The 25,721-nt window shown below is 41.1% G+C and overlaps 1 long non-coding RNA gene across 1 annotated transcript; it reads right to left on the bottom strand.

Annotated features, from left to right (window-relative positions):
• Window positions 1-767: 767 nt before the first annotated feature.
• Window positions 768-9,111, bottom strand: LOC146859137 (uncharacterized). The gene is made up of 2 exons (XR_014979738.1): window positions 8,697-9,111; window positions 768-856 (listed from the first exon to the last, which is right to left on the bottom strand). It is a non-coding gene; the product is annotated as an uncharacterized LOC146859137 (long non-coding RNA).
• Window positions 9,112-25,721: the final 16,610 nt, after the last annotated feature.

A 25,721-nucleotide genomic window follows, 5' to 3' on the forward strand; every position in this document is an offset into this window, starting at 1 on the left:
ATGCTGCCATCCAGAACAGCCAAGGGGCTGATTTAGATCTGAGTGACAACAGAAAATGTTTTTGATGTGTGGACGGACAGGTCTTTCCTCCACTGGAGGGGGCTCTGCAGGAGGTGAGTCCTCCATTGGAAATACTATAGACATTCCAATTCCCAGTTTGTCTATGTGGGCTACCTGCTCATCTAAGAACAACTCACAAAGTCATCTGTGACATGGGGTGAAGAAATGTGCAACTCTTAGTGAGGCCTGTAAACCAAAGGCCTGATTAGAGTTTGGAAGACTGGTTTGGGCGCCGCAGAGGTTGCTGAGTAGCCAACTCTATTTAGAGTCTGCTGCAGACCATCTGGTTTCTGATGGCAGTCCCCCCCCACCTCCACCCCCTCCCTGGCTCTGCCAGTAGACACCCTACACCAATAACCCAGCTATGATAAACCTCAAAAACAAACTCCCACTTTGGAAGTATCTTTGAAAAAAAATAGTAAACATTTGCTGAGCGGCTGCCTGAAACCTGGTTAGATGGTAGTTAGATGTCAGAGAGCTTTAAATATGGCAGGCGGCGGCTGCCCATCATTCTCTTAATGAGGCTCTAAATCTACAATACAGTTTAACATCTGGAATGCAGTCCATTGAATGGCTTTGTTTTCATCTACTGCCCAGGAGATCCATAGCCTAGATGTGACTACAGCAAATAGCAAGCAACCGTGATTATCCACCAAGAGGTATGAAATTATGACTTCAGAAGAAAAGGACACATCCAGTACGAAATATAGGTTTATTTCACATTTTATTCAAACACAGCTCAGCTCAGAAGGGTGTCAGCAAGATGCACAATAGCGTGGAGACGTCAGGCATCCCTCTATAAAGAGAAGGAGAGGTTAAACAAAACGTTATACCTCGTTAATAGATAGAAATGCGTGCATGCAGTAAAAGTTACAATGAAGCAAGCAATGAAGATGCTGGGTCAGAATGGCTCACTATCTGAACTGTCAGAGTAAAAGTCTCATAGTTTAAAGAGAAGGAAGGATATTACCAGGCACTCACCTGGAATGCTCTTAATAGTTTGTTGCACACCGAATAAGACCTGATTCAGTTTACCAGGCAGGCTTCTGATTCGATCTCATAGCACAGAGGTCTTGAAACTTCTCTTCTCTGAGGCCTGCTAGGCTAAGTGCCTTATTTTGAGTTTGGCCGTCCACTTGACCTCCATAACCACGGTGGTCCAACCTCCCTCTGACAGGTTGGGTGGTCGAATCGCCATAGGACCGCTGCTGCCGCCAGAGATCCACGATCCCTGGCGGTCTTGCAGCAGTCTGAGTCTCCTATTATCCCAGTGGTGCATATTAGGAGTATGCTCACCAACACAGTTTTCATGGCGGTGAGCCCACCATAAAAAGTGTGGCGGTGAGGAAACAAAGAGGGCTCTACTATGCCTCCTGGTGTCTCCGTGCCCGGGGATGCATGCAGGTGGGCACATGTGCCCATCTGTCTACATACAGCTCCAGTTTCTGCAGGGCATTAACTTGACAGTCCATGCCCTGCAGGTACTTGCAATGGCGTTCGCATTGCTTTGCCTTGCTTAGACTCACATATGAGCCTTAGTACTGCATCGCCATGGGCCAGCTGACCCTGGACCGCCCGACCTTTCAGAATCCTGCGCACGGTCGCTTTATGGCTGTGGCTATGTGGCAGCGGGGCACTGGTGTGGCGGCCTGCTGACACACTGCCAAAGTCATCATAAGGCCCTAAATGTTTTGAAATTGTTGTGTTTTGATGCCACAACTAGTATTTGATGGGCTGTTGGTCATGTAAGGGATGTGGGTAGATTTTAATGATTTATATATTGTTATTCGTTATTGTAATTTAGTAGTTAATAAGGTATTTTGTAAATTCTTTTAATTCCTTCATTATATATGTATTTAACAGCAGTAGCGGCTCGCATAGGGCATGCTGCGGGCGGTGGGCTGGGCGTCCTAACTTTACTACTCCTAAACTGAGAAAAATCCTAACTTTAAGACTTTTGGTATTCACAGAAGGCATTAAGGAGTCCTAAAGTTAGGAGTCCTAACTTTACTACTCCTAAACTGAGAAAAATCCTAACTTTAAGACTTTCGGTATTCACAGAAGACATTTAGGAGTCCTAAAGTTAGGACTCCTAACTTCTGTGAATACCGAAATGAGTAAGTGCCTTCTGTGAATACCGAAATGAGTAAGTGTCTTCTGTGAATACCAAAATGGTAGTAAGTTTAGGATTCTCTTTTAAGTTAGTTCTGTGAATCGGGCCCATAGTGATTGTACAGTGGTGACAATGTCTCCCAGTTCCACCCTGCAGCCTTGCTGCCCTTTGTTGTTGTTTTATGAGGTTGAGGATGATGCTGGGCTTCCTCATACATTATGTGTCTGTGTTGGACTTGGATTGGGACTGCTCTTGATTTGCAGTACTTCTTCTCTGCTTTTGGATGCTTGCTTTGCACTTTCATTGGCCATGATCTTATTTTCACTGGGTATGGTCCCTTATCCATTCGAAGAATAGCAGGAGGTGACTTATCCTTCTTGTGTAATCCTTTCTGTCCTCTCCATTTTGGGGACTGCTTTGTACTTACCCTCTTCATTTTGGTGATATCTTTTACCTACTTAAGCATTTGGGGGCCTCCAGTTGCTGGATCTGGCTAAGGGCCTTATTATGAATCTGATGGTCCACTGACCGCCAGACTCATGGTCTCCCGACTACACTATTACGCCTAGGGTGATTGGGCCACCCTGGCCCCACCGCAATAGCCACAACCTCCAGTGAACCGCCGTTCTCTGGTATTTGTGCAGTGGTCCCGAGGCTGCAATATGCGTGGCGGGTCCACGGTGGCCCTACCAACATATAACACGTTTTCTTACCGCCACACTTTTCATGGCGATGCAATCGCCATAAAAAGTGTGGCTGTGAAGAAACAAAGGGGGCCATCCAGGGCCCCCTTGTGTCTCACAACAAGGGGATGCACACAGGGGGGGCACAACATGTGACCCCTGTGTGCATACACACAAGTACCTGAATGGCATGGACTGTAGCAGTCTATGCCACGCAGGTACTGATTTGATGTTACCCTTGAGGTGCAAATTTCATAGGCACTACCAAAAAACAGCCTGCCAGACAGGTGAAAACTAATAATGTGGCAGATGGTTCGTCATGGGTTTGGCAGAGGGAGAACGGTCCCACTCCCGCACTTACAAACACATAAGGCCCTAAGTCTTAGACCCATATGCCTTGGTTTATGCCCTTGCCCTGATTTTGAGTTGTCTTGCATAGGGTAAGTCTGAGGTTCTGCTGGGGCTTGGCTTTTAGGTTTGGGCAGATCTCATGCGACTACGTCACTTTCTCTGGTTTCAACGATTTTTAGGCTTTATGATATTCAATCAAGCTTTTGCAACAGACCTGACACTGAATTGATTTTGATTGATCTGTGGGATCGGCAATGGCCAGCCAAGGTAGTATGTCCTTGCGTGCTAAACTTCACATTATTACAGTCCTCAAAGCCATGAACTAAGCATTACGTTAGCCTATCTAGATCATAAAGTGACTTGAAGCCAGGAGCAGATTTGGATAAAACGAAAAATGCTCTACAAAATCCAAACATCTGCATTCTCCATTTGTCCTCTGCATTGTCCTTCTGCTCTTTCAGAATGTTACATTCCTTTAATAATCTTGGTGTTTGAAACTTGCACCTCTCAAATGAATAATCCTCTGTTTCCCGTAGTGTTAGATTATTGACATCTAAACACTTGCACAAAGACATTTCCAGTACAAAATGCTCACAGTGCAGCACTAATGAATAACATTGTGCAGAAAAAATACAACATGACACTAGATATCTCAAATGGATTTTTTTGCCAAAATATAGTGCCTGAAAGCAGGTATTTAACCGCATTCTCTGCGTTAGGCTCCCAGCGACAATTTTGTAGACTCTCCTAGGGGTATAGGAACAGCCCAGGGTTATTTTCAGCCAGAGGAAGTGAATTACTTCAAAATTTGGATGAAGAGGCATTGTCCTACGTGGATGATATTTATCAAATGGATGATGACCTGGATGAACACTTGAACAGAGTAAATACCATAATATTGCCATTATGCTGATGACTCTCAGCTGTTGTTTACGTGCGAGAAGAGTGTTGAATTCAACGGCAACTTAATCAATACTTGCCTCTCTGAAGTCTTCTCTTGGTTGAGACACAACCAACTAAAGTGCAACTCTGAGACGTCAGAGATCATTTTCTTAGGTCCACGTCAGTCTGAAGCTTGGCATTCTTGGTGGCCTCAGGACATTCCCCCCCCCCCTCGTCCTCTGTCACCATTGTGAAAAATGTAGGGGTCAAATTGGATGCGGCCCTCTCGATGAAGGCCCAAGTACAAGCAGTGGCTGGGGTTTGCTTCGGGATGCTGCGGAATTTTCTCCCCCTGCTCTCAGTCCCCTATAGGAAAACAGTGGTCCAGGCCCTGGTGTTGTCCAGACTGGACTATGTTAATTCCCTGTATCTGGGCCTTCCTGAGTATCTTCTGAGCCGATTACAGGTGATTCGGAATATGGCAGCGAGGGCCATTTTTCTGTCAGGGCCTAGGACTCATACTACCCAGCTTCTGTCCTCGCTTCACTGGCTTCCGGTGCAGAAAAGAATACGTTGTAAAGCCTTGGTCTTGGTTTTTCAAGCATTTCACAAGATTGGAGCTCCCTACCTTAGGGAAAGATTTCAACCTTATATCTCGCAGCGCACCCTGTGATCTTCCTATCAGCTTCTGATCTCAGCCTCGAAGGTCTTGCTCTCCCAAGTAGGGGGTAGATCTTTCCAGGCAGTGGCTTCCTGGCTATAGAACAGTCTGCCCTTCTCTCTTAGACAGATTCCGGACCTACTTACCTTTAGGAGGAGTCTAAAAACAGCTCTTTCAACTGTGAGCTTCGGAGTAGTGGAATGCTTTGTCTGATGTTATGGGGTCTCTGTTTTTTCAGCGCTGGGACACTCTGGGAAGTAGCCGTGCGCTCTATAAATATTCGATAACATAACGTAACATAACATAACATTGGGATTAGCATCTGAGGGCTACAAATTTAATTTTTAGAAATCAAAGATAGCCCACCTCAATGTCCTTTTTCTGGGATTTGAGGTTTCCAGTGATAGGAAAAGCTTAGCAGCTAACCTTTTCGAAAAGTGTGCACTGCTACAACCTCTGAAATCATTACAAAATTTACAATCAATTCTGGGATTCCTGAACTTTGGCAGAATATACATTTTGGATTATGCAGAAAGAGTTAAACCTTTCTACGATTTAATAAAACCTGACTTTTCAGTTAGACAATGGACACATGTACACACAGATATCCTTCGTTCCCTACAAGCTGACATGATAGCTTCATAACACTTACAGATACGCATAAATGTACGTAACTTGGTGATCCGTATAGTTGCGGGTCAAGCAGGATACACCTACCTAACATATAATGAAGGTGAAACAGTACCAATAGCGTACAAATCACAGTACAGACTGCTGTAGTGAGAGAAAGAGCGCTGGCTCAGGGAAAGCGAATAATTGTCATTACCCCAGTACCGGCCTTGGAGGTGGCTACAAAGGCTAGCGTTCCGAATGCTAAAGCCTTACATCCGAGATGGATACAATGGGCTCATTCGCTTGCTGCAACAGATGTAGATAGAATACAGGTACGACCCAAGTCTAAAAACACAAACATTCTGTAGTATCCTGATGTTATGGATTTCCTCTTCCATGTTTCCCTGTCCCTGGCTGCTCAGCCTGTGTGAGTGTTCTGAATGGAATGTTTGGCATGTGGGCTATGAGTGGAATGCTTGGGTGACTGAATGAGAGATGACAGTTGATGGATGGGGCTGAGCAGCTAGCAGGCTAGGATGCGGCCCTCTCGATGAAGGCCCAAGTACAAGCAGTGGCTGGGGTTTGCTTCGGGATGCTGCGGAATTTTCTCCCCCTGCTCTCAGTCCCCTATAGGAAAACAGTGGTCCAGGCCCTGGTGTTGTCCAGACTGGACTATGTTAATTCCCTGTATCTGGGCCTTCCTGAGTATCTTCTGAGCCGATTACAGGTGATTCGGAATATGGCAGCGAGGGCCATTTTTCTGTCAGGGCCTAGGACTCATACTACCCAGCTTCTGTCCTCGCTTCACTGGCTTCCGGTGCAGAAAAGAATACGTTGTAAAGCCTTGGTCTTGGTTTTTCAAGCATTTCACAAGATTGGAGCTCCCTACCTTAGGGAAAGATTTCAACCTTATATCTCGCAGCGCACCCTGTGATCTTCCTATCAGCTTCTGATCTCAGCCTCGAAGGTCTTGCTCTCCCAAGTAGGGGGTAGATCTTTCCAGGCAGTGGCTTCCTGGCTATAGAACAGTCTGCCCTTCTCTCTTAGACAGATTCCGGACCTACTTACCTTTAGGAGGAGTCTAAAAACAGCTCTTTCAACTGTGAGCTTCGGAGTAGTGGAATGCTTTGTCTGATGTTATGGGGTCTCTGTTTTTTTAAGCGCTGGGACACTCTGGGAAGTAGCCGTGCGCTCTATAAATATTAGATAACATAACGTAACATAACATAACATTGGGATTAGCATCTGAGGGCTACAAATTTAATTTTTAGAAATCAAAGATAGCCCACCTCAATGTCCTTTTTCTGGGATTTGAGGTTTCCAGTGATAGGAAAAGCTTAGCAGCTAACCTTTTCGAAAAGTGTGCACTGCTACAACCTCTGAAATCATTACAAAATTTACAATCAATTCTGGGATTCCTGAACTTTGGCAGAATATACATTTTGGATTATGCAGAAAGAGTTAAACCTTTCTACGATTTAATAAAACCTGACTTTTCAGTTAGACAATGGACACATGTACACACAGATATCCTTCGTTCCCTACAAGCTGACATGATAGCTTCAAAACACTTACAGATACGCATAAATGTACGTAACTTGGTGATCCGTATAGTTGCGGGTCAAGCAGGATACACCTACCTAACATATAATGAAGGTGAAACAGTACCAATAGCGTACAAATCACAGTACAGACTGCTGTAGTGAGAGAAAGAGCGCTGGCTCAGGGAAAGCGAATAATTGTCATTACCCCAGTACCGGCCTTGGAGGTGGCTACAAAGGCTAGCGTTCCGAATGCTAAAGCCTTACATCCGAGATGGATACAATGGGCTCATTCTCTTGCTGCAACAGATGTAGATAGAATAAAGGTACGACCCAAGTCTAAAAACACAAACATTCTGTAGTATCCTGATGTTATGGATTTCCTCTTCCATGTTTCCCTGTCCCTGGCTGCTCAGCCTGTGTGAGTGTTCTGAATGGAATGTTTGGCATGTGGGCTATGAGTGGAATGCTTGGGTGACTGAATGAGAGATGACAGTTGATGGATGGGGCTGAGCAGCTAGCAGGCTGCTCCCGGTGGGGTTTACTATGACTTATACCTGGACTTATTCTACCTGTGTACCTGCTAACCTGATACCAGAATAAACCTACGTTGTCATCATCACTCCAGTGTGGTCTCCTGATAACTACACTTATTTTTGGTGACAAATTGAGGACGTCCTCACGCTCTACAGTGGTTCAAGACGACAAGAAATAATTCAAGATGCTTCCTACATCATGCTGGGAAGGAGCCACTAAATGGAGTAGACGACTAACACAAGCGACAGGTAGAAGACTGAAGAAACAAGACTTATATGAGGACACACAACAGTGTCACTCAAAAGACATTAAGCTACAAAGAAGAAATGTGAAACAAGTTCAGCAACAGCACGCACCATAACCCGACAGGTGTCCATCACACCGGACAGCCCCCAGACAAGCGTGTTGTACTCTATCTCATGAGGCTACTACAACAAGATGCGTCATGAATGCTGCGCAGAGTGAACCTACAGGTACACTAAGTCTCTTCATACACTACAGTGATTGTGATCAGACGGAGCCTTCATCTACAGTAAGCCAGTTACTTTGCTTCATTGGTATTGTGCAGAGTGTGTGCCTGATAACTGCCTGCGTTGGAACAGACCTTCACTACAAAAACACTGCCCAGATTGTGTGCTTGATTAATGCCTGCATTGGAACTGAGCCAAGAGACATGTTTGAAGCTACTCTGTCACCACTACTCTGAGTTATTCTTCTCAACAGTGGCACTGACTGGGAGAATGATGCAGATGACAAGATGTTAGATGTCTACACAATTTCACTGAAATGCGTTCACTGGATATACGTAAAAGTGATCATTTGCAGCAGAAACCACTTTGTAGTTTCACGTTTGCATGTTCCACATGCCAGCTGACATATCTGTAAATGCAGTGATCAACAGGGTGTGTCAGCAGCTGGAGTGAACTTTTCAACCGTACTAGTCTTAACGCTTATTGATTTGACCACTGCGTTAAAAGGTAAATCAATCTGCCGCTTTCACATGAGAGATGTTTCTTTTTACTCTTTAGTTCTTGGCCCAGCAGAGTTGTTTTGCCGCTTTGGAGACAGTTTATTTTGAGTGGCACACAAATCAACAGAGGTGAGACAGTTTCAGTATGTTTCTGTTGGCATGCTTTCAATTTTGGACTTCTGTTATGGATAGATTACATTTATTTCACCTAGTCTGCCTGCCAAAAAAGGCCGCTAGGAACTACTGTTCTGCGATTCAAATTTTGAATTCAGCTCGCGCACCTTACCTGGCTCGTGGTGTGGCGCGGAGAAGCTACAGAACTCCTCATGACATCTTCCTTTTTGCCAAGCTCACAATGTTGCCTATGGACTTTTAGCAGCAGGAGTGCTCCGGGAGCCACCCGGCACGACGTGATAAATGTGCCACCATCTTAAGGCTGGCAATTCTTCTCTTCAATTCCAAGTGCGATTCTTCAGTTCAATTTCAAGTGCTCTACTCCCGTTTTGCCAACCACGTTTTCGTCAGTTGTGACGTTAATTGAACCTTCTAGCTGAAAGGACCGCCGTTGTAGGTGGTTGTTCTTCACATCGTCACGTTTTGCTTGCCTCCGGTGTGTGCTCGAGAATCCGAGTTATTTCAGGTACTCTTTTGTTTTTTAGGTCTCGCCTGACCCAGCGCATGCGCTGGTCTGGCGAGACTTATTGAGAGGGCTCCAAAAAGTGCTACCAGGCCAGCCTAGAGCTACAGTGCATGTGCGCGGGCGCGCGCGTGCCTCGCTTTACCGCAATTACTTTCACTTTCGCAGGCCATACGGCCGCTTTGATGTTTGATCGCGATCACTTTTGCGGCCGCACGGCCGCTTCGCATAGCCAATAGGTCTCGCTTTTGGGACCTTATAAGTATTTAGTTATGCAACTGTTGCATGGCTAAACACTTATAAGGTCCCAAAGGCGAGACCTATTGGCTATGCCAATGCTTGTTTTCATTGTTCTTGACAGAGCACAAGTGCACAGTTTGGGGGCAACTACTGACTCTTCCTGGTATATACAGCCCCGGGATCACACTGCTGCAACGTTGGATTGTATCTACAAACTCCTTGTTTTTCGGATGTACTGCCCTAGTATTCCTTTTGCCAGGTTGCCTTTGCACAAAGTTTTATCGTGGCAGTGTCTCTCAAATACTTACATGTTCAAGCTCATTGTTTTTACATGCTCACAGTGTGCATTTCGCCAGTTTTGTGGGAATTGCTGGTAATCTCGGGTGAGAGGTCGCTCACTGGCGCAGTCTTCTGTTTTACATTTTCCTACAGTTTTTGCTTTATATGCCTTGCTCTCATACAGAGTTAGCATTATTTCCATTATTACGTTTGAGGTGTTTTAGTTCCCAGTGTATCAGCTTCCACATGTTTAGTTCCCTTATGCAAGGGATGCCCTAGTCTTGCCGTTAGTGGATAGCTGTTCAACTTTCTCCCTTACATGAGGGAAGGCCATGGGTTTAGGTACATGTCCTTTTTCAAAAGAAATGTTACACGTGGCCCCTACGCAGGGGTGGGCCCTTACACGGGGTAAGTGTTATGAGTTTTTGTTGCAGGGGGTGTCACTGCGTGCTTAAGACGCCTTGCGCTGCACAAGTTTATGTTGCAGGGGGTGTCCCTGCGTGCTTAAGACGCCTTGCTCCGTACGAGTTTTTTTGTTTTTGCAGAGTCTTTACCTTGCTTGCCTCCTCACATTGGAGAGCTTTCACGTTTTATTTCACAGGTTGTCCCTTAGTTACTAGGGGGGGCAGAACATTGGGTGTAGTCCCTTTTGTCCTCAATTCATAATGATTTTACTTTTGGTGTCCCTTATTTTAGTTTGAGGCAGGACATTGGGTTAAAGTCCCTTCTGTCCACATTTACGTACATGTTGTCTCCTGTTTAGGGTGGGGGCAGAACATTGGGTACTTGTCCCTTCTGTCCACATTGACTATACTCCTTACATGGAGATATTGCATATTTACATCTACTCATTTTTTATCATTAGAGGAGGGGGATGGGTATTCTTGTGTATCCGTCTTTCTCATCTGTCTTCTGTTCCGCTCCCTCTTGTGATGTGTGTTTTCTGCCATTCCTGGGTCCGGGCTTTAGATTCATCTTTGTTAGTTCTATTCCGTTTGTGATGTTGTGTTTTCCTCATTCCCTGGGTTGTGAACTATTTATTCTTGCTGCAATTATATGTTTATAGTTATATACTGTTTTTATCTTGTATCCTTTGTTTACGTTACATCTATCTTCTGTTCATTAGGGAAGAGGTATGTAGTATCCTGATGTTATGGATTTCCTCTTCCATGTTTCCCTGTCCCTGGCTGCTCAGCCTGTGTGAGTGTTCTGAATGGAATGTTTGGCATGTGGGCTATGAGTGGAATGCTTGGTTGACTGAATGAGAGATGACAGGTGATGGATGGGGCTGAGCAGCTAGCAGGCTGCTCCCGGTGGGGTTTACTATGACTTGTACCTGGACTTATTCTACCTGTGTACCTGCTTACCTGATACCAGAATAAACCTACATTGACATCATCACTCCAGTGTGGTCTCCTGATTACTACACATTCCTGTACTACGGACAAAAATATCCTCTCCTTAATTAAATATTGCCTCCAGATCAATATGAATATATAATTTACACTGACTGATCTGCTCAACGGGCCATTGGGAGTAAACAGCAATACAGCGCTGCATGCGCAATCGTTAAAGGTCGCATGCAGGATGGAAAGCTTCATCCGAGTTGTACAAAAACCCAGTTTCTAGGAGACCGCACGGCACAGCTGGCAGAATTAAAAGCTCTGTTACTGGCACTGGTAAATACGGATCGAGAATTCCCCACACTAATCATGTGTCATTCCTTTTACTGTGTACAATCATACAATTAATACTTACACCACTGGGGCCAAAATGGGTTCAAAGATCCAAAAGGTGGCACATTTAAGCACAAATTGCTATGGGAACAGGAAGTTGAGTTGAAAAACAAACTACCAAGGGCTCACGTGATACACACACTGAGTCATCAACGGGATGACGTTCACGTTGAAGGGAATTCATTGGCTGATGAAGCCGCAAAGTGGGCTGTACGCACGGCTTCTGTAACTTCAATAACCCATTTAAAAACGAGAATAGACGGTGAGATTATGGTTGCAATTATTGCTACATGCAATAAAACGGCACTGCCGAAAAGATTTACATTCAAGTACTCCTACAGGTTAGATGCAAATAACATTCCATTTGCTCAGATTCCTGGAGTGGGGGACAGCGTAATACCAAATATGGATTGCAGGTTAGGTTTAATTCTAGCAGCACATAAGGCTATAGGTTCTGCACACGCAGGAGTTACGGTGACTGTTTCCTTACTGAAGCAACGCTAGTGGTGGCCAGGATTAACAAAGCAGACTTGAAATGCGACATCTGTCAGCAGATGAAAGCCTCCACTGTAACACGTCTAGCGCGGACACCATTACTAATATCAGACAACCACTTGCATGTGTTTATTTGGAACACTGCGGCCCCTTACAAACGGATGGGGCTTACAGGTATATCATGGTTGCAGTGGATTTCTGCTGTAGATTCCTATGGGTGTGGCCCCAGCGCTCGGCTGACATTCAAACTGTTATAAAAGATTTGCGAGTCTTTATAGGGACATACGCAATTGGCACATTACATTCTGACTGTGGCCCGCGTTTAGCTCTAGGGCTTACAAGGAGGTTTGGGTGTAGCATTGTGTAGTAATGAACTCAAAGCTGGTAGATATATTTAAGAGGTATTTATTGGAAAGAATTTGTGATAACATTTGACCTGAAACGTAAAACCAAGTCCAGGCATGCATGTAAATTAAAAAAAAATAGAACAAAAGAGTAACACTAGAACAATGTGCAGTAAAATTTGAAACCATACATAAGCAATTAATAGAATTTTAAAATTGAGGAGTACCCCACTACACTGCACATAGTGAAGCATTGAAGTCCAAAGTAGATACAGTTAACATGAAACATCATGGCAGGAAAACAAGTCTTTGACATAGTGCTAGAACATGAGGTAAACAGATGTAGAACTTGTGCTCAACAATACAGTGTCCATGTAGAGTTGATAGAGCAGCTAGAGATGTGTGGTGCGACACTGCCATTATTTGAAGAAAACTTTGTTGAGGGAGAACATCGTAAAAGATAGAGGGGACCAAGATCTTGATGTGATACGCCAATACTGAGATGGCGACATGCTACCAGACTTATGTGCCGAGTGGCTGTAAGGTAAGCCGCACACCAAAACCTCCAAAAACATTTGGAGAAGGTGTCACGAAAGGAAGAGTGGACAACGTCACCAGGATTGCACGAACACTTCGATGGACACTGGCAAAAGGGTAATAGTGCACGCGCAGAGGTGCACATGTTTTGAAAAGTTGCACGCGCCAGGGGAACGCCGTGCATGCCTTGAGAGGAATTTTCAGAAGACGTTTGAACTGCCATAAACACAGGGGAAGTATGGGGCCCCCAATAACATTGAAATTGAGCCACCCCATACGTCCATGGATGTACAAGTAACGTGGGTGTTAGAGAGGAAATATCACTGCACCAGATGTGCTTGAAAAGAAGCTTCTGCGTAATAAAAGTTCACAGATCTGCTTACACACTGTATAAAATATGTCTATAAGTAGAGTCGTGACCCTCCCAGGCACATTTAAAGCACAAGTCGAGGTGTGTGCCCCAGACTCATCTTTAGGTGTTGCTGATCTGAAGACCCACGTCGAGAACTGGGAGCAGACTGGTTGATAGTTAGAAAGTGGTACTTACTGCAAAGTAGGAAGATAAGTAGATTCTAGAGGCGCTGTATAAGTAATAGAAACTGGGAGGCAGGCACAATTGATGTGTGAGGGAGCACTTTGAGACAGGCTAGTAGAAACTGGGAGGCAGGTACAATAGATGTGTGTGGGAGCACTTTGAGACAGGCTAGTAGAAACTGGGAGGCAGGTACAATAGATGTGTGCGGGAGCACTTTGAGACAGGCCAGTAGAAACTGGGAGGCAGGTACAATAGATGTGTGCAGGAGCACTTTGAGACAGGCCAGTAGAAACTGGGAGGCAGGTACAATAGATGTGTGCAGGAGCACTTTGAGACAGGCTTGCCCTCACCAAAGGCACAGCACAGGTTGAATTGACACGGTTAAAAGGTGAAATAGAGATGAAACTTCCGGAGTAGCAGGGACTAGGAACTGGAACCCTTGATCCTTGAAGCTTTGATTCTGGAAGACAGGATGCACTTCACTGAAGGCGGAGGGAGGTCTGTGTCCCTCGAAATTGCAACATTTGAGAACACATGAGTTGAAGAGTAAAGAAGAAAAATCTGGTAGGTGGAGATTGGGGAAGTACTGCAAGCATTGAAATTGAGAAAGCAATTGAGCCGTGTAGACCTTGGTGGGGAAATACTGTGCAACTTGAAAATTGAAAATAGAATAGAACTCCGTAACTGAGTAAATGAACACACGCATGCACATTGATAAATGAACAATTAAAATGTACACTCCAACTAGGAAATGCAGTAGACACACGTGCACATAGAAAACAAATTGAAAAGCAATCCCAAATAGAGAAAGCTCCAAACATGCATGCAGATAAATTGAAACAATGGAGTAATAGAACTATCACATGCACGTACCTTGATATAATTGAGGAATCGAACACATGCAAGCACATCGATACAATTGAGTAATAGAACACCTCCATGTACATTGAGGAATGGAAATGGAAATAACACACAGTGAAGAATTGCTAAGTAGTGGCAACAAAATGAAGGTACACCTAATTGTATAATCACACATTGAATAATTGAGAAAATATACCTAAGATAATACATATATAAATATATTAAGTAAGTGAAATTGACAGTGATGAGTCTAATGCGTGATGGCACAATCACAGTACTTTTCTCAATGATCCGTAGAGCAAATGTGAAACATAGGAGAGGAGTGGGTTCGAAAATTGTACCTTCAGAGCATCAAAGTCGTGCTCGAGTCACTAGTATCCTTACTGGAGATCGTCCAGGCAACAGTATGAAACACCAAGGACTCCTATCTTATGTGTTGAAGAGACAAAATCCATTCCGACTGGAATAAAAATAAATTGAATCTGCGTACATCGCATGCAGTTGGCAAATCAAACGAGAAAAACTGAAGGAAAACGCCGCCAACCACAAGATGGTGGGCCGCATAATACGTCGCGCCAGTTGTTTGATGGCAAGAGCGTGGCCTGGTGTGACTATCGAAGAGGAAAAGATTGGCTAGCAACGAAATCTTGAGAGCGGTCACTTTGTGGAAATGACCGGGCAGGATTGGAAAGCCCAGGTGAGTGAGCGCGTGCCAAATGACTCACGCGTTTGATTTTGAAAAAGAACACGGTGGTTGAACATGCACAGTTGTTGAATGAAGGCAGTAAATTTCAAAAGTATACGTCACCCGGACCGGATGCCTTAGTTGAAAATGTACTTGAGAGGTTGAATTTTTTTTTTCTTTTTTAAACTTTCAGAAGCTCGAGCCTTATGAAACATGAGACTATCCTATAAAGTTGCTCACGATGTGCCAGGCAGTCTCAGAAAACTCACGCAGCGTCTTGAATATAAGTGATCCCCAAAACCATGTGTAGTTGTCCATGGACAGACACTCGTGCACGCACTGTCATGAAATATAATGACACAAAAAAAGAGATCTATGGTAGTAATGCATATGAGAGCGCACATCAAAGGATAGTAGTTACAGGTTGGGTATGCAGTAATAATTATCAGAACAGGAAAATAAGTCACATAACAAGATCACTTAGTGGTGCCACTCGGGATAAGAGAGCACCCTACTACCTAGGTGCTAAAATACATGGGTCTTGCAAAGCAATCCCCGTGCTGAGCAAAATTTGAACAACGATATCCCGGCACTCCAAAATTACAGTTGTAATTTGTGTTGGTTACTAACCACAGAAGCATAGAGCAGAATGTTGACAATGAAACTGGCTGCAGAACAGATTAGGTCCTCACAGTAATATGTAGAAAAAGGATAATTTAATTACAAATTTTACAAAAGTAAGGAGGAATCACAATCATGAGTACAAGTCAGAATTCCCTAATACAATAGGTCATAATCAATATTTCATGAGAAGAGACCATGTAGTCTCCAAGTCTTAGTCCAGATGGATAACAGCCGACACGTGTTTCGTCACGTATAGTGACTTCCTCAGGGCTGCAGAGAAAATATCGAGATCTTAGTTGACTGAATAAAATACATAGTGCGATTTGTACATTTACTTTTCTAATTCTTGCTGATCTTGAAAGAATTTAGACAATTAAAATTCATAAGATGAGGAATGGGAAAAAAAAAAAGAGAAACCCTAGAAAGAGAAGGATTTTATAATAAGAGCACACTAAGTGAGAGACAAGCCAGAGAAGTGATATTTGTCGATCAAAAGTGAGAAAAAAGTGAGAAAAGAACGAAAGTGAGAAAAAAGTGAGAAAAAAGTGAAAAACGGTGAGGACAAAAGATATTATTTATCCCATCACCATACCAAGTGTGCAAGAAGAGGGTCAATTTATAGTTGTAACTAAGCAAAGTCCAAGTGTCCCAAATAGGGCATAGGTACTAACCTTTTATTGTAAGTTAGTAGAGATAATTTGAGTAACAGTCGATATTTCAATTGTACATTTTTCAAGACTCCAATCAAGAATAAAGAAGATTCTATATGGAGTCGAAAAGAGAGCTGAGTTAAGGATAGACAAAATAACAGAAAACAAATTATTAATATAAATGACTAGATAAGAGGGTTGAGCATTTAATTAAGGAGAAGGGGTAAATATCCCGTAATCGTTACCCTTGTGGTTGTTTGTAACTGTTGTCTATTTCATAAGGAGTGGTCCTGACATTTGTACAACTTGTCTTGAAGGTTAAAAAGTCTCCATCAATTGTTTCTAATATTTGTAAAAAAACAATGAGAAAAATGGAAGATTGGTATAAAAATACAAACAGACTGAGTTAGTCTAATGCATAAGAGTGTCCATTACTATACCTAAAGTTCAGGAAATGTAGACCATACTTATGAAGTGTTATGGCCAAAGTACTTGGTTATGTTGTCTCTTCGGATAATTAGTCGTCGTGTTTAACTAATAATTCCTGAATAATGAAAAAGTAATAGAGAAATAAGGTCTCCAAACAAGATGTCCGTTTTAGTTAGAACAGGTTGTTAAAAATCCTCTTACTTAATAGGATTACTGGCTCCGCCATGCTAAGTGGGGTCAGAAAACCGGCTATGGTGAGCCCTGCAAAAGATAAACAATCAGAAAGAAAAGTGTATTGAAATACACGAAGATAGTTTCGTTTATAGAATATATCCTTCAAGCCAAGCATGACTTGGTTATAGGATAGTACAAACCGTAATAAAAACAGAGATACATACAAAAGCAATAGGAAGCAAATAGCATAAACTGTAAGAAAGTATCCATGGTTATTCAAACATACCTTGTTAGGATGTTGTGTGCTAAAGTTATGAAGCTGAATATTACAAAAGACTTTTCTGTTACGTAATTGCATTTAAACGAAGGTGAAATCTGACTATTATGTGTATGTGTCTTAGAAAAACAAATAACGTTATCATTTCATGAAGCATTACAAGTGGAAAATACTTCAAAAGTCAACTGGTTCATTCTAACTCGGTCAAGAAGAGGGACCAAAGCGCATTATAAACACTTGAAGAGTTATAGAAATATGTTCAGATTTAACTGGTTAAAATATTGTGCACTAATATCATATAACTGAATGTTTTAAGAAGTTCAATTAAGTAATTACACTTAAAAAAGGTAATTACTAACTATTTATATATATCTGAGTCTTGAAGAAAAGTAACACTATGGTCTCATATGGCGTGATTTTGCATGTATAAAATAATTTAAGAGTCAGCTAGTTCCCTCTAACCCGGTCACGAAGAGGGACCAATGGACGTGATAAACACTAAAAAAAGGTTGTGGGAGGTCATTAAACTATGTCACCATGAGTAAGATCTTCGCTATGTGATTACCCCGACGTAAAGGGTGATCAGTAGTATTAAAAACATCTAAGTAGAGACTTACCGTGTAATGTGTTCGAGGTAGCCGAAGAAGCGCCTTCCGTGTCTTCTTCACGACGAAAGACCGAGGATGGACGAGTGGCGATAGCTTTTATGTAACTGACATTGCAGCGGTGGCGCGAAAAATGCAAATTGCTCGAGACAAGTGAGCGATGGTCAGTAGCTCTATGATTGGTTATTTTTGTTACAATGTTGCCAATCGGTTAAGCCGAAATAACATAGAGCAAGCCATCTTGGAAAGGTAAAAATACCCTCGTATTCCCAGTACGAGTGTGTGGTTACTAAGCTCAAAAATGCCCAATAGCGAGTGATGCAGAGTAATTTAGGAAACAGACTTCTAATGTTTATGTCTCCAAAAGCAATTTTCTTTTGTGAATATTTAAAAGGTATAATCATTTGGAATATGTAAAAAAAGATATGTAAAAGAGATTATATAAAGTCACCTTTTCTACAAACTAATTAGACTAAGCAAATTCGTCTATGGCTCCCACAATGAAAGAGTGGCGGCCATCTTGGAAGAGTAGAAAAGATTTCTTGTCAGAAAAGCGAGTAAGCCCTTCAATAATCTTGTTCTACTCAAAGGTCGTTTGTCCAATTTAGCATTTCTACGAGAAGTTGGAAATGGTTGTCTTATAACAATGAAAAAGAAGAGGTTCGTATTTCTATGATATGCATAATTGCGTCAGACCGCCACCAATATTTATAAGGTGTGTACAGCAAAAACAGAGTCAGCACACAAACAAACATAAACAGAAACTAAAAAAAAGTAAATAAGAGAAAGAAATAAAGAGATAAAAAAGGGAAGAATGAAACAGAATATCTAATGTTAGTACGAAGCAGGAATAAACATTGCATACATAACCAATTTTGAAACGTAAACACGTCCATAAGACCATTTCCTGCCTCTGGTAGAAAATAAGTAATACATAATATGTAACCTCAGAGTAATTAAAAATCGTAGTTACATAAAAGAGGAGAGATCAGCATGAAGACATCAATGCGAGAGTTGTTTTGGCGACAAAAGGAACTGTAGAAAAACACATTATTGTGACATTTTGATACATGTTTCTTTATATCAAAAAATAATGACGGGTTGAGGTACGGCGCCAATAAAAGGTCTCTTCAATACATGATTACGCAAGGAAAACATGGAGCTCTTTATCAAAATTGATGCCTATTTCCACAGCTCGCAATTTAATAATCCATTGTGTCTCTGTCCTTCTCAAATTAAGAGTCCTATCACCCCCCCTTAAGGCATTTATCGTGTGGGAAATTCCATGAAACCTGATTTTTGTCATTTCAGCTAATGTGTGATTTTCGTTGAAATGTACCGCAAGTGGGTAGCTACATAAGTTATTTCGTATTGCCCTGAAGTGTTCCTGGATTCTAATCCTAAGTGGGCGAATTGTGCTACCAACGTAGATCAGCCCACAACAGCAGATAATACAGTATACCACAAAATTAGTATTACAATTTATGAACTGTCTTATGTCATGTCTTTTTGTGGTATTGTATTGAAAGTCGGTTGTTTTATTAGCTGCAAACTGGCACACATTGCAGTTGGCACATCTATAAAAGCCATTGGGTTTGGAAGGTAGCCAGGTGGTTTTGTTCTTTTTGGGAGGCAGATAGCTAGGACAGAGAAGTTCTCTGAGGGTGGTCCCTCTTCGATGTGAAATCATAGGGTTCTTGGTCACATGTTTTTCTATTGTTTTGTCTAGTTTTAAAATATGCCAATGCTTCCGAAGAATATTGTAAATTTGATGACTATGTGTGCTGTAGTCTGTCACCATGGCAATTTTGCGTTTCCCGTTTCTATTTTTTCTTTTCCGTCCTGCTGATAATAAGTCTGATCTTGGTATATTTTGTACTTTGCTTTTGGCACTATCTAGGATGGTCCTAGGGTATCCCCTGTTTTCAAATCTATTTTGTAAATTGTCCAGTTCTGTCAGGAATACTGATCTATCACTGCAGTTTCTTTTTAATCTGGTCATTTCTCCCAAAGGGATAGAATTGATCTGGGACTTAGGGTGCGCACTACTGGCGTGTAATACCGCGTTGCAAGCTGTTGGTTTCCTAAATAGTCTTGAGATGATTTTATTTTCCTTCACATACAAAATTACGTCTAGGAAATCTATTTCTTTTTTACTGATCTTATGTGTAAATTTGAGGTTATATGTATTGTCATTGAGAGATGTTAACAGGTCCGAGAGTAGTTCATCACTGCCTGACCAAAGAATAAAGATGTCGTCTATGTAGCGACCCCAATAGACTAAATGTTCTGTAAGACGTGTATCGGGTAATTTCCATAGATGGTTCTGTTCAAAGTGGCCCATGTATAAATTGGCATAGGAAGGTGAAAATTTTGAGCCCATAGCTACACCAATCGTCTGCTTGTACCAGGTATCTTGATGTAGGAAAACATTGTTTTCCAAGATGAGACGTGTTAGGTCCAAGAGCATTTGGGTGTGATCGAAAAAAGTTGCGGCCCTATGTGAAAGACAATCTGCTAAGGCTAGTAAGCCTTTTTCCAAAGGAATACAGGTGTACAAAGAGCATACATCCATTGTTACGAATGAGATGTCGTTGGTCCATTCCACATCCTCTAATTTGCTTAGTAAGTCCCCAGTGTCTCTTATATAAGAGGGAAGATTATGCACAAGCGGTTGGAGGAAGACATCCACATATTCCGAGATGTGTTCCGTAGGGGAGCCTATTCCAGATATTATTGGTCTACCCTGGGGAAAGATACTCGGTTTGTGGATCTTTGGTAGTATGTAAATGCAGGGTGACCTCGGCGTGGGATTATAAAGATATCTGTATTCAATTTCTGAGATTAGGCCCAATTCCCGCCAACCTGTTAGTTTTGTGCATATGAGTGATGTAATTTCTTTCAGGGGATTTCCCAGTACTTTTGTGTAGGACTGATCTCCAGTCAATTGTCTTTCGATTTCTTGTATATAGTCAATATCACGCATGATGACTATATTGCCCCCTTTGTCTGCCTCCTTAAAAATAACATCCGGAAGTGCTCTCAGATTTTTTAGAGCCTTGTTTTCTTCCTTACTGAGATTGTAAGTAATGTGTCCATGGTTACGATTATATTTGTCTTCAAGTTTATAGAGATCAGATGTAACTGCTTTGTAGAAAGTATCCACCACATTATCTGCATGTAGGTTGGGCGTGAATATAGACTTTTGTTTGAGACCACTGTCCAGAGAGTAATCAGGCATGACATCTAGATCTGAGAGAACATCAGTCATAGTGGGGGGTGTACTAGAGAGGTCGTCAAGAGATAGCAATAGATGGATGTCTTGTATTTCTTTGATTGTTTTGTTACAGGGTATTGAAACTGGTTTTGTGGAATAAACAGGTACAGATTGATTTGCAAAAAATTTTTTCAATTTTAATTTTCGAACAAATTTGAAAACATCAACATGCACATTAGTGAAGTCAGGTAATTTAGTAGGACAAAAACTTAGACCCTTACTAAGTACTTTGGTATCAATTTCAGATAGATGACAATCAGACAAATTAATGATTGAAACATTATCCGTATTGGCAACATTCAATGCACATTCCGCCATATTGGGAGACTCACTCAGTTCTTCAGATTCCGTGTTGCAGATCGAGTTGTGGCTCCTTCCCTTGGATTTGCGTTTTGTGCCCCCCCCCTCCTGGTTTTTTTGTGTTTTGGGGGCCATAATTGCTGCGATTCCCATTGCGGTATCGCGCCATTTCCTCTAAAAAAGAGGATGAGTTTGTTTTAGGTAATGTGCCAATTAGGGTGGATTCTGTTTCATCCTCATTGGTCGTTGTACTGTGTATGCTAGATACATCAGACTCACTGGTTGAAGGTACTGTGTTTGCTGGCTTGGTGGGTTTAGTGACAGTTGATTGTCTAGGTTGTATGTCGTCAAACTTTTTTGCGAACGTAAAAACCCTACCATTTTTATAATCGTTCTCGTCCCTTTTTAGTTTTCTAAGTTTTTTCTCTTTAATGTAAAGTTGATGTGTGTTCAGCACATCTTTCAAAATCCTATAGTTTTTTGCAGTTGCTTCCTCTAAGTTTAGACCTTTAATTTCTGTCTCGAGTTTGTCTATTTCCTGTAATAGCAGCTCTCTTTTTCTATCAGCATGTCTTATCAGAATGTCCATCATTCTATGCGAGGATGAGAGATTCAATTCTTCCCATTCTTTCAAAAGGTCTGCATCTAAGTCTTCAAAGGTGGGGAATATAATGATTCGTAGTCCACGTGGGACTTGTTTAATGTCCAAATATCGTTTTAAGATAATGGAATCCCACCACCTGGACACTTCCTGTTTGCGTGCCCGTTCCAATTTAATAAATTTCTGTTTTAGACCTTCCTTTTCCCCGTTCTTACTGGGATTTGGCACCCTCTGTGCCGAGCCAGTGAAAAGTTCTTGGAGCAAAGCATTTCTTTCTTCCTCAAATGTTTCCATCGCCCAAATAGGTGATACAGTTATCTTTTATGGAAGGGAAAATAGTAGTGTGTATAGTTATTTCTATTGCTGAAACTGATCTGACAAATACCCAAATCTGAAGAACTGAGTGCCGCTCCCTACATAAAATGTCACAAAAAAAGAGATCTATGGTAGTAATGCATATGAGAGCGCACATCAAAGGATAGTAGTTACAGGTTGGGTATGCAGTAATAATTATCAGAACAGGAAAATAAGTCACATAACAAGATCAATTCCTGGTGCCACTCGGGATAAGAGAGCACCCTACTACCTAGGTGCTAAAATACATGGGTCTTGCAAAGCAATCCTCGTGCTGAGCAAAATTTGAACAACGATATCCCGGAACTCCAAAATTACAGTTGTAATTTGTGTTGGTTACTAACCACAGAAGCATAGAGCAGAATGTTGACAATGAAACTGGCTGCAGAACAGATTAGGTCCTCACAGTAATATGTAGAAAAAGGATAATTTAATTACAAATTTTACAAAAGTAAGGAGGAATCACAATCATGAGTACAAGTCAGAATTCCCTAATACAATAGGTCATAATCAATATTTCATGAGAAGAGACCATGTAGTCTCCAAGTCTTAGTCCAGATGGATAACAGCCGACACGTGTTTCGTCACGTATAGTGACTTCCTCAGGGCTGCAGAGAAAATATCGAGATCTTAGTTGACTGAATAAAATACATAGTGCGATTTGTACATTTACTTTTCTAATTCTTGCTGATCTTGAAAGAATTTAGACAATTAAAATTCATAAGATGAGGAATGGGAAAAAAAAAAGAGAAACCCTAGAAAGAGAAGGATTTTATAATAAGAGCACACTAAGTGAGAGACAAGCCAGAGAAGTGATATTTGTAGATCAAAAGTGAGAAAAAAGTGAGAAAAGAACGAAAGTGAGAAAAAAGTGAGAAAAAAGTGAAAAACGGTGAGGACAAAAGATATTATTTATCCCATCACCATACCAAGTGTGCAAGAAGAGGGTCAATTTATAGTTGTAACTAAGCAAAGTCCAAGTGTCCCAAATAGGGCATAGGTACTAACCTTTTATTGTAAGTTAGTAGAGATAATTTGAGTAACAGTCGTTTGTTTAAACTTGTTGCCAACGATATTTCGATTGTACATTTTTCAAGACTCCAATCAAGAATAAAGAAGATTCTATATGGAGTCGAAAAGAGAGCTGAGTTAAGGATAGACAAAATAACAGAAAAAAAATTATTAATATAAATGACTAGATAAGAGGGTTGAGCATTTAATTAAGGAGAAGGGGTAAATATCCCGTAATCGTTACCCTTGTGGTTGTTTGTAACTGTTGTCTATTTCATAAGGAGTGGTCCTGACATTTGTACAACTTGTCTTGAAGGTTAAAAAGTCTCCATCAATTTTTTCTAATATTTGTAAAAAAACAATGAGAAAAATGGAAGATTGGTATAAAAATACAAACAGACTGAGTTAGTCTAATGCATAAGAGTGTCCATTACTATACCTAAAGTTCAGGAAATGTAGACCATACTTATGAAGTGTTATGGCCAAAGTACTTGGTTATGTTGTCTCTTCGGAAAATTAGTCGTCGTGTTTAACTAATAATTCCTGAATAATGAAAAAGTAATAGAGAAATAAGGTCTCCAAACAAGATGTCCGTTTTAGTTAGAACAGGTTGTTAAAAATCCTCTTACTTAATAGGATTACTGGCTCCGCCATGCTAAGTGGGGTCAGAAAACCGGCTATGGTGAGCCCTGCAAAAGATAAACAATCAGAAAGAAAAGTGTATTGAAATACACGAAGATAGTTTCGTTTATAGAATATATCCTTCAAGCCAAGCATGACTTGGTTATAGGATAGTACAAACCGTAATAAAAACAGAGATACATACAAAAGCAATAGGAAGCAAATAGCATAAACTGTAAGAAAGTATCCATGGTTATTCAAACATACCTTGTTAGGATGTTGTGTGCTAAAGTTATGAAGCTGAATATTACAAAAGACTTTTCTGTTACGTAATTGCATTTAAACGAAGGTGAAATCTGACTATTATGTGTATGTGTCTTAGAAAAACAAATAACGTTATCATTTCATGAAGCATTACAAGTGGAAAATACTTCAAAAGTCAACTGGTTCATTCTAACTCGGTCAAGAAGAGGGACCAAAGCGCATTATAAACACTTGAAGAGTTATAGAAATATGTTCAGATTTAACTGGTTAAAATATTGTGCACTAATATCATATAACTGAATGTTTTAAGAAGTTCAATTAAGTAATTACACTTAAAAAAGGTAATTACTAACTATTTATATATATCTGAGTCTTGAAGAAAAGTAACACTATGGTCTCATATGGCGTGATTTTGCATGTATAAAATAATTTAAGAGTCAGCTAGTTCCCTCTAACCCGGTCACGAAGAGGGACCAATGGACGTGATAAACACTAAAAAAATGTTGTGGGAGGTCATTAAACTATGTCACCATGAGTAAGATCTTCGCTATGTGATTACCCCAACGTAAAGGGTGATCAGTAGTATTAAAAACATCTAAGTAGAGACTTACCGTGTAATGTGTTCGAGGTAGCCGAAGAAGCGCCTTCCGTGTCTTCTTCACGACGAAAGACCGAGGATGGACGAGTGGCGATAGCTTTTATGTAACTGACATTGCAGCGGTGGCGCGAAAAATGCAAACTGCTCGAGACAAGTGAGCGATGGTCAGTAGCTCTATGATTGGTTATTTTTGTTACAATGTTGCCAATCGGTTAAGCCGAAATAACATAGAGCAAGCCATCTTGGAAAGGTAAAAATACCCTCGTATTCCCAGTACGAGTGTGTGGTTACTAAGCTCAAAAATGCCCAATAGCGAGTGATGCAGAGTAATTTAGGAAACAGACTTCTAATGTTTATGTCTCCAAAAGCAATTTTCTTTTGTGAATATTTAAAAGGTATAATCATTTGGAATATGTAAAAAAAGATATGTAAAAGAGATTATATAAAGTCACCTTTTCTACAAACTAATTAGACTAAGCAAATTCGTCTATGGCTCCCACAATGAAAGAGTGGCGGCCATCTTGGAAGAGTAGAAAAGATTTCTTGTCAGAAAAGCGAGTAAGCCCTTCAATAATCTTGTTCTACTCAAAGGTCGTTTGTCCAATTTAGCATTTCTACGAGAAGTTGGAAATGGTTGTCTTATAACAATGAAAAAGAAGAGGTTCGTATTTCTATGATATGCATAATTGCGTCAGACCGCCACCAATGTTTATAAGGTGTGTACAGCAAAAACAGAGTCAGCACACAAACAAACATAAACAGAAACTAAAAAAAAGTAAATAAGAGAAAGAAATAAAGAGATAAAAAAGGGAAGAATGAAACAGAATATCTAATGTTAGTACGAAGCAGGAATAAACATTGCATACATAACCAATTTTGAAACGTAAACACGTCCATAAGACCATTTCCTGCCTCTGGGAGAAAATAAGTAATACATAATATGTAACCTCAGAGTAATTAAAAATCGTAGTTACATAAAAGAGGAGAGATCAGCATGAAGACATCAACGCGAGAGTTGTTTTGGCGACAAAAGGAACTGTAGAAAAACACATTATTGTGACATTTTGATACATGTTTCTTTATATCAAAAAATAATGACGGGTTGAGGTACGGCGCCAATAAAAGGTCTCTTCAATACATGATTACGCAAGGAAAACATGGAGCTCTTTATCAAAAT

The sequence above is a fragment of the Triturus cristatus genome, chromosome 3_2 (genome assembly GCF_964204655.1).
Source record: "Triturus cristatus chromosome 3_2, aTriCri1.1, whole genome shotgun sequence".
Lineage (NCBI taxonomy): Eukaryota > Metazoa > Chordata > Amphibia > Caudata > Salamandridae > Triturus > Triturus cristatus.